Here is a 9,934-nt window from a genome sequence, read left to right on the forward strand (position 1 = left end):
GTTTTCTGCAGTATTATGAATGGCAGACTTCTGAACTTCCTTACCAAGTACAATGTCTTGACTGCCTGTTTTATTGACTTGCAAAAAGCTTTTGATTCTATTTGGCATGCAGGACTATTCTACAAAGTTATTAAGACTGGTGTAGGGGGTAAAACATAAGATATTATTAAATCAATGTATTCTGGCAATATGTGCTGTGTAAAAATTGGCAAAAAAAAACAGAATTCTTTATCCAAGGGCGAGGTGTTCATCGGGGCTGTAACCTCAGCCCCGCACTCTTCAATATCTACATTAATGAATTGGCTACTATACTAGAAAAGTCCTCTGTCCCCGGTATAAGTCTCCACAATCAGGAAGTGAAATGCCTACTCTTTGCAGATGACCTGGTTCTGCTGTCCCCCACAGCAGATGGCCTACAGCAGAGCCTGGATCTGCTAGAGCATTACTGTCAGGCCTGGGCCCTGACAGTAAACCCCAAAAAGACCAAAATAATGATATTCCAAAAAAGATCCAGATCTCAGGACGTTCTACCAAAGTTCTCAATTGGTACAAAACATGTAGAGTACTGCACACACTACACCTATCTAGGATTAAAAGTTCAACTGGACATTTTAATGAAGCAGTTGATGAGCTGAGAGGGAAAGCATGCCGGGCTTTCTTTGCCATAAAAATATACAAACATATACAAATATGCAAATATGTATATAAATATACAAACATAAATACCAATTCAAATTTGGTTAACATAAATTGAGTGTGTTATTGAACCAATTGCACTCTATGGCAGTGAGGTGTGGGGTCCACTTACAAAACAAGACTTTACTAAATGGGATAAACACCCCATCGAGACCCTGCATACAGTTCTGTAAGATTCTCCTACATGTGCAGAGGAAAACTACAAAGAATGCGTGCAGGGCAGAATTAGGCCAATACCCACTAATACTAAAAATACAAAAAAGAACAATTAACTTTTGAACACACCTAAAACGAAGTGGCCCCCTCTCGTATCATTACCAAGCCCTGCAGTGCCAAGAGATGAGGAGTAATAGGAACCCCCTTACCCAGCTGGTCCTGAGGCTGAGTCCACAAACCTGATCTATTAACACACCTCAGGAACAGAACACATCACTAATTATACTCAATCATACAGTACACATTTGGAGCTTGTGTATTGCAAAAGTGTATTTAAATTGACTAAATACTCCATTGTGAGCTTTGCGAAAGCACCTAAGACACGGTGTAAAATACTCCACAGATTCTCACAATTTACAGCACTACTGCAAATAATATGAAGTATAAGACCACCAGTAAACAATAGAGTGTCGAGAAGTGCAAACAGTGATTTAAAGATGTAACCTTACAGGAATGGTTTACCAAAATCTTACTATTTGTACCATGTACCATTTTACCACTGTTTAGCTTTATGATAAGTTCTACTGCCACTAATCAGCATGGACCTTAAATGGCCGTCTTCATTTCATCTGCAGTAAAAGTAACTGATCCTAATTGCAGATCAGTGTTTTTAATGTCAAGATTAACCAGTTTTTTTGCCACGGATTTAAGTGTAGATAATTTGATATTATTTGAGTATTTTTACTATTAGCACAACATTTGATTATTTTTGTTGGCAACCATTACAATAATTTCTGATATCATACACTTCAATAAAAAGACTATTTAGAATCATAATTTTAATATCTGTGGACTGTATATAATTTCCCCCACCATTTCTATATATTTCAGTCCATGCAACTTCATGCCTATCTAAAAACATTACATAACATTACAGGCATTTACCAGGCGCTCTTATCCAGAGTGACTTGCACAACTTTTTGTTACATAGCATTTACACTGCATCCATTTACACAGCTGCATATATACTGAAGCAATGCAGGTTAAGTAACATGACCACAGAATCATTCAGGTCTGATGGGTGTAAGATTAGGAAATGTCCTCATACCAGTTCAGTTAGATGATTGTCTAATAATGATAATGATCATACATATTTTAAACCATTTGGCAGCATTGCCTTTTGGGTTGATTTTTTTTTCCAGTCATGATTTTGAGACCCAGGTTATTAGAATATGTGACTTTCACATATCGGAATGAACCTCTGTCCCTTTGACCATTCAGCTTGTCTACAAATAATAAGTGATCTCTGAAGTTTGCTATGTGTGTGAGAGTATGCTCCAGTATATTGACATTTTTAGTTTTGTTTAAAAAAATAAAATAAATAATATATAAATATATCAGTTTCTTGTAATGTCAGGAAGCGTATAAAAAAATAATTTCCGTATAATCTGTATATTATATTCAGTACATTTCCATTCAGAGAGAAAAACAGAGAGAGAGAGAGTGAGAGAGAGAGAGAGAGAGAGAGAGCGTTTTTGTATTCATATCTGTCATATGGAGTTCCTGGTGTTTCCCGATCAGCAAGCCTGGCCTTGTTTGAAAGGTTCATTCTGCCGTGGTGACACACCTCACCGCCGTCCCAGCCCCCCCCCCCAACCCCAACCTCAACCCCCCCCCCCCCCCCCCAGCCTGTCTGGCGATGTGCCTGGCAAATTAACCACCTCACCTCATTCCGTCAGATCGCTGAGTGCACTGCTCCATCGCCCCCTACTGGACACCACCGATGCCTAGAGCAGGAACCAGAGAGGGAGAAAAGGCGGGAGAGCTCTGGCAGCCATTTTGTCACCAGATCAGCCATCTCATGGCACAGCACCGTCACAAAATGGCGCGAGCTGAGTCACTTGTGCAACAGCAGAAAGAGAGCGGGGAGAAAAGCCCTCTTTCCTGCCATCATTTCCCACAATTCCCTACCATCATTTCTCACGATTCATCTATTAAACAACTTTGGCCCTGTCACCCCTTGTTTGAAAAACGCATGTGTGAGAATTTATAAAACTGTATGGTAGGTATCAGCCTGTATGTATGTATGTGTGTGTGTGTGTGTGTGTATTCTTGTGAGATAGAATCTGACTACATATTTTGATTGTATATTGGACGACATCTGATGCAGGTGGCCAAATTGCTCTAATAAACCTTTGTACTGGGACACAGAAAATCTGTCCCAGCACTAGACTTTATCCCTACAAACTGTAACTCCAGTGGTCTCACTACAAGTTTGGTCCGCAGGGTCTCCGCAGGGTCCCACAGGGTCTCCGCAGGGTCTCAGGGTGAGTGTGTAAGAGACATACGATTAGGCATCAGTCTGCCTGCCCTCCGGGAAACGCAGAACCAGGAAGATTCCAACACACAACAATGCGAAAGGGGCGGGGTTAGATTTGAGAAAAGATTTCTAAAAAAATGGCAGAAAAAAAAAGGAGACAGATTTTGAAAATGCCGTATGAGCCAACGCCCGCAACTACAAGGTGTGGAATTCTGGGAAATTCCACACCAGTTTTGCGCACCGTTAATTGATTTCAGGAAATAAGATGAAAAAAAAAAAAAAAAAACCTTTGAACCCCAGGGTTTGGTGACAACCTTTCACCCCTTGAGAAAAATCGGGATCGTCTCCGACAGCCTCCCCCTGCTGCAGCTTCCGGGGGGTGCGGGTTTTGCTCGGCGTTCTCTTGGGCGTTTTAACTTACCGCCTGCACCGCCTGTCTGCGAGCGTTATGTCACGCCATTTGCGGGCGGTGTGGCGGCGGTAGCACAGAACAGGCCAGTTTCGGTGGGTTGGTGTTGACCCAGTCTGGCTGCCTGCATCTCCCCGAAAACCACCCCGTTCCATTTCAGTCATGACAAAACTGCGGGCACGCCCTGCACCGCCTCCTACGGGAGACCTGTGGTGGTGAGAGAGAGAGAGAGAGAGAGAGAGAGAGATTATGGGTGAGGGAACAGCCATTTTATTTCCTAACTGAAACGCTCACAAACAGCACAAAATGGTGGAGTGATAAGGCAGTGTGTGAACAGGAACACCGGAGGAGACAGAACCTTTCTGATTATGACACATCTTAAACGGCTACATTCTGGCACGTTCGTAAATATCTCTACTGTCAGAGGGGAAAACCCCCAAAAAACCTGGACTAGTTCCCCATGGGTAATTCACGGGAGATTTTGTATTTATGTGCAGATTATATTGACAAACATTGACGATTTTTCAATTATAGGTTTAATGGCAATATTGTGTGTGTGAGGTGAGTGTGTGTGTGTGCATGGTTTTGTGAGTGTGTGTGTGTGTGCATGGTTATGTGAGAGTGTGTGTGTGTGTGTGTGTGTGTGTGTGTGCATGTGTGTGTGTGTGTGTGCGTGTGCGTATGTGTGTGTGTGCGTGTGTGTGAGTGTGTGTGTGTGTGTGTGTGTGTGCGTGTGTGAGCGTGTGTGTGTGCATGGTTTTGTGCGTGTGTGTGTGAGTGTGTGTGTGTGTGTGCACGGTTATGTGGGAGTGTGTGTACTGCTCTGCGAGTGCACTTGCCTGTCAGCAGGCGATGTGGTAATAATGTAACCGTGGTAACTCTTTGGCATGCGGTCAGCGCTGCTCTGGAAAGTCCCGCTCCCGCCGTTTCACTTTTGCTTCTGGGGCGCTTCGGCTTCAGCGTCCGCTAAATCACCTGCCCCCCCCACCCCCACCCCCCCTCACCAAACCCAGCCAAACCCAAACCAAGCCCTGAGTCTCATGACTGGAGGTCTGGGGCCGTATGTATCAAGCCACTCAAAGTAAAAAATTAGTCTCAAGTGTAACTTAAGTGTAAGAATTGGTGACTTTTACTCCTACACTGACACTCAAGAATAAAAGTGATTTATCAAATTTCTCTTGACTTAAGAATACTCTTAACCTGTCAGGTATTTAAGAGACCTCTGGGGCTCTCTTAATTTGGCTCGGAGTAGGTAAGATGGCAGAGGTGTGAAGACGGAGACGCGCACGCACCTTCCGAGACAGGAAGAATGTTTTACAAATGTTTGATGATGCACAATTAATCGAACGTTATCGCTTAGATCATCAGGGAATCATCTTTGTCACCGATATTGTGCGGGATGTAATATCACCATCAACTTTGAGAAGTAGCGTAATTACGGCAGAGATGCAAGTCATTTTAATGAGCCACAGGAAAAATGCAGTTATGCAATGCTGATTTTTTGGGACCATCACAACCCACCATCAGCAGGGTAGTGGCAAAAACTCAGCCCTTGCAGCACCTCACATAGTGAGGAGGTTTATAGAATTCCCAGCCTCTCCTCGGTTAATCTGCCAGAAGCAAGCTGCATTTATGCGTCTAGCGGGCTTCCCGGGGGTGGTTGGAGTAATTGATGGCATCCACATTCGTATAATTGCTCCAAGCGTAGATGAAGGAAGAGGTACCACAGCATCAACACCCAGGTAGTCTTTGACGCAGATTACAACATTTTCGATGTTGTGTCCAAGTGGCCAGGATCTACCCATGACGCACGCATCCTGAATGAAAGTGGATTGCAACAGCTGTTTGACAGGAACATTGTTCCACCCGGGTGCCATCTCCTTGGAGATAAAGGCTACCCACAACGACGCTGGCTTCTCACACCATTCCCAAGACCACAACCAGGGGCCCAACAAAATTACAACAGGTACAAATTAACTAAGCCTATGAATTATAATAATGAATTATCTCACCATTATAGAGTTATTTTTGACTGTCATCTCAACATAATTGGACTTTTCAGGGCTCACCAATGCACCAGAAGCATTGTGGAGAGGGACATCGGCCAATGGAAACGTCGGTTCTATGTCCTTCATGGGGAAATCCGCCAAACACCACAGAAGGCCAGCAATATTATAATGGCATGTTCAGTCTTGCATAACATACGCAAAATGCGCAACATTCCTCTCCCCCCTGATGAGGGAGATCATAATAATAATGATGATGATGATGATGATGATGATGACGACCACCCTCCTAGCATCCCATTTGCCTCTGATGCCACTGTGTCTAGGCAGCACTTTGCCAACTTTCATTTCTGTCAGGACCACTGTCATCAAGTAGAACTTTATTAACAATAAAGGCAATACAGTTATGTTTGGCGGTATGGCTCTGTTCTGGAGCTCTCCCGCCAACCACGCAGCCCGCGTGGATAAGGCCGGGAGGCCAGCAGCCAAACCCCCCCTAGAGGGGTACACACAGAACAGATCCAGCAGCAAAGCAGTTTTTAACACATGAATGGAGCAAATGCAATTTCTTAACACATAAGGATGGAGCAATACAACTTCTTAACACATAGGAATGGAGAATGCAAATTCTTGACGCATGGGGATGGAGCTGGGGTGGTGGAGGGGATTTACGAAGCAACGTGCAGCGCTTGCATGCAGGAGGAGCAGCCGAATGAGTAGAGGGAGGCTGTTTAAGTAGACCGCCCTGTTAGTGAATGTACTGTGATAGGCGAACATCACTCAGCTGAGCCATCAGCTGATTCGGCCGGAGCGCTCGACTCTCGTGACCTGCCAGAACTACGCGATGCTCCATTTTGGGTAAGAAATACATTTGTATTTTGCTCCTGTCACACTCCCGCCCCCAATCTATTGATTATAAGTGTTGAGTGGATTTTTTTTTTTTTTTTTTTTTTAAGACAGCAATAGGCAAGATTTCATCTTCTTTATTTTTAGTTCATAATAATGCTCCTTCATCCTTAAAACTTTTATGCTCATCCGCAACTCTTCTCTCCGCAGTGCATCCATGTCCTCCACCTCGTCCGGGTTGAGCCGTGGAGTGGCAGTGGCCAGTGGGGGCTCAGGGAGCAGGGGCTCTGGGCCTGCTGCTGGAGAGGGAATGCCAGATGGGCCTGGAAGCGGTGCGGTTGCAGCTGGCAGTTCCTCTACAGGCAGCTCATGAGGGGACGAGATGGTGTTTTCATCTGTATTAATTAATTCTGTATTAAACAGAATTCATTTTAAGTTAGTTTATTCTTGTGAATATGCATTTGTATCAATAAAATAAGTATTGAGTATTGAGCTACAGTTCTTTTATAATAGCATGCCAACCTTACTACGGTCTGCAGTTTGAGTAGTGCAGCATTCTGACAGTCGCCCACTCCACTGATTGTGGCATTATTTTCTCAGAGGATGGGGAGAACTACTTCTGCCACTGCGTTTAAAGGTTTAGGCGCAGGACCTCCACCTGAATAAAAAAATATAACTACATTAATGTTCATCAGCAATGTGTAACAAACGTGTCTCATAAATAAGTAAGTAAATAAATAAATGAATAAATAAATAAATAAATAGATAGATACATAAATAACGCAGACTACGAACCAGTGCCAGATGTTGCCTTCTTGAAAGGGGAGATTTCCTGACGCGCTTTGGACAAAACATTGTGCCATTTCTTTTTGCATTCCTCCGAATGGTAGAGGAAAAGCTCGCATTAATGCTGTCTGCGATCTGCTTCCAAACTTCTTTTTTGTGTCGACTTGTAAATGTGGGGCTAAATTTTCACTTCTTTGCCTTCACCTCCTCTACCAACATCACCGTTTCTTCCACAGTCCAATTTGGCTTTCTTTTCACATCCATTTTGCTTGGACTAACATTAGACAACAAGGGAGCTTTCATAACAAGGGTGTGTTTAACTTTATTGAAAACTTGTGTTGACCCTTCAATAGAACACAGATTTCCCAAAAGCTGATTGGTTCTTGTCTCTTAGCAATTTCGGCAATTGATGACATCATCTTAATCCTTTTGTTTGCAGCACCTGTGATTGTCGCAGAAACACACTTAAGCGTTACTCTTGAGAATGTCTCAAGACTTACCTATAAGAAAGTGTGAGCTGCTTGATAACTATGTTTTACCGACCACTTTAAGCAAAGAATGATTTCACTCCAAAGTAAGCTCTCATGAGATTCTTAAGTGTAATTATTAAGACGTCTGATACATATGGCCCCTGACATCCAATATCTCATCCAAAATTATGTGCATTAATATGGAGTCATTCATAAAATCTTCAAAATTCTTTCAACTTCATTCTATTTTTCTAAAACTTAGATACCTCTGTGTATTATGTTGAAGGAAAACATGATCCTGGTTACTGCCAGTATGTGATATGTGTATTTCATACATCTATCAGAATGCCTATGTAGTATAAACATATATCATATTGAGTAAAATGATCAGTGTTATTAAAACTCTAATAGAGTTTATATGAGTGCACACTGATTGAAAGGTACTCTATCGTAGTTTCACTCTGGGAATTTGCTGTGTACAAAGTGGAAGGTGGCGATAAGTTTAAAATAAACATTTGTGTTTTTTTTTCTATTGAAGAAATAGCTCACCAACTGAGCTGTAGGTTGAACTTTATTTTTTTAAAAGAAGACACTTCAAAAACATTTTCACTCCTTTATTTAATTTGGTCATTTTACAAACACGTCAAGTGTAAAGACAAGCAGGAAATCTTAATGCCAATCAAGCTAGCCATGTTATTTTGGTGTTTTTTGTCATATAATAAGACGGTACATATCAAGATCTATCAATGTGACTCTAACTGAATCTAAAAACCAAATCTTCCTTTTCACTTGGTATAAATGCTTAATTAAATACAGGAGAAGCTTTACCCTAACATTCTTAAACATACATTCAGACTCAAACAAAAACAGTATGTACTCTTCTTACCCACCACCAAATTATACCCAAAGAGCACTTAAATCTAATATTCAATTGTAAATTAAAATCAACTTCAGAGGAAAAACAGGAAAATATGAACAGCTCAAAAAATTCAAAACAGAACAAAACGTAATTCCGAGAGCTTGTGTTAACTGAGTATTAACATCATTACTAATTCATGTTACTAATTACATACACCTTTAATGAGCCTGATAATTAAGTGTGTTGCTTATAATCACAGGCTTATAATCACAGGAAACTGCTTACACCAAATTGTTGGATTTTTATTTATTTATATGATTGCCTGACATGGGGAAACATAACATATGAATGCCTGTTCCATGTCATATGCCATATGCTACAACTGGGTTACTAGCAAATGCAAATTTAATTGTGTTATTAGGAAAAAAAATTTCAATGATAAACTCATGAATCATATCATTCTTGTGCCAAATGTCAGTACAAATGTTTTGCTAATGAGCTAACTGAGCCAGGGGTTACTGGTGGAAGCAAAAATCAGCAAACACATCGACCCTCCAGGAATGGAACTGCCCATCCTTCTCAGGGTGCAGTCCAGACAGGGGAACATTACCTTCTTCATTGCAGAACATTGCTGTTCTTAACTTCATTTCTATTCCTTTCTGTTGTGTGCTGGGGGCTCATTCTGATTCTTCAGTGAGTTACACACACAGATAAACACAAGTGCTCTCATCTATCTAAACCGTACAGTGTTTAAATCTAAGAGAATATGAAGCAACAGGACAGCATTAACACACTGCGTTTTTGTTAAATGGAACCCTTAATCCAATCAAATTTATTAACAGAATTGTCTTTAATTACTTCCCCACCACCCACTGATATGTGCTGAGTGTTCTGGCACAAAATGGCTGCCGTGCATCACCCAGTGGGGGGCGACACAGCAGTGGTGCCTGAGGTGGGTTAACCCCTCTTCACTGTAGATAGTATTTAGAGATAGTGAGATAATCAAGTCGCTATATAAATGCAATGCATAATCATCAACGTTGTTTTGGGGATTAAGTTTTGAGAGCTTCTTGCCGAAATGGGTGGCCAAACATTTTGTTGAGTCATTTTGTTGATCAAGTTGAGTCGACCAGTTTAGTTTATACGAGAATGAGAATGATCAATTAAACCTCTAAATAACAATCATGTTTAAGAAAATGTCAAGATGATTATTTTTTTAAAACTGCTCTGAGGGGGCTCCAGACTGTCACCAGCTGTAGATAATAATGATTAAAAAACAGGTGTGTGTGTGTGTGTGTGTGTGTGTGTGTGAGTGAGTGAGTGAGTGAGTGAGTGAGTGAGTGAGTGAGTGAGTGAGTGAGTGAGTGTGCGTGTATTGTACGTGTG

General features: G+C 41.7%; 1 pseudogene; it reads left to right on the plus strand.

Annotated features, from left to right (window-relative positions):
• The first annotated feature begins 5,081 nt into the window (after positions 1 to 5,081).
• Positions 5,082 to 6,806, plus strand: LOC118234242 (annotated as a pseudogene).
• Positions 6,807 to 9,934: the final 3,128 nt, after the last annotated feature.

The sequence above is a fragment of the Anguilla anguilla genome, chromosome 8 (assembly GCF_013347855.1).
Source record: "Anguilla anguilla isolate fAngAng1 chromosome 8, fAngAng1.pri, whole genome shotgun sequence".
In the NCBI taxonomy this organism is placed as follows: Eukaryota; Metazoa; Chordata; class Actinopteri; order Anguilliformes; family Anguillidae; genus Anguilla; species Anguilla anguilla.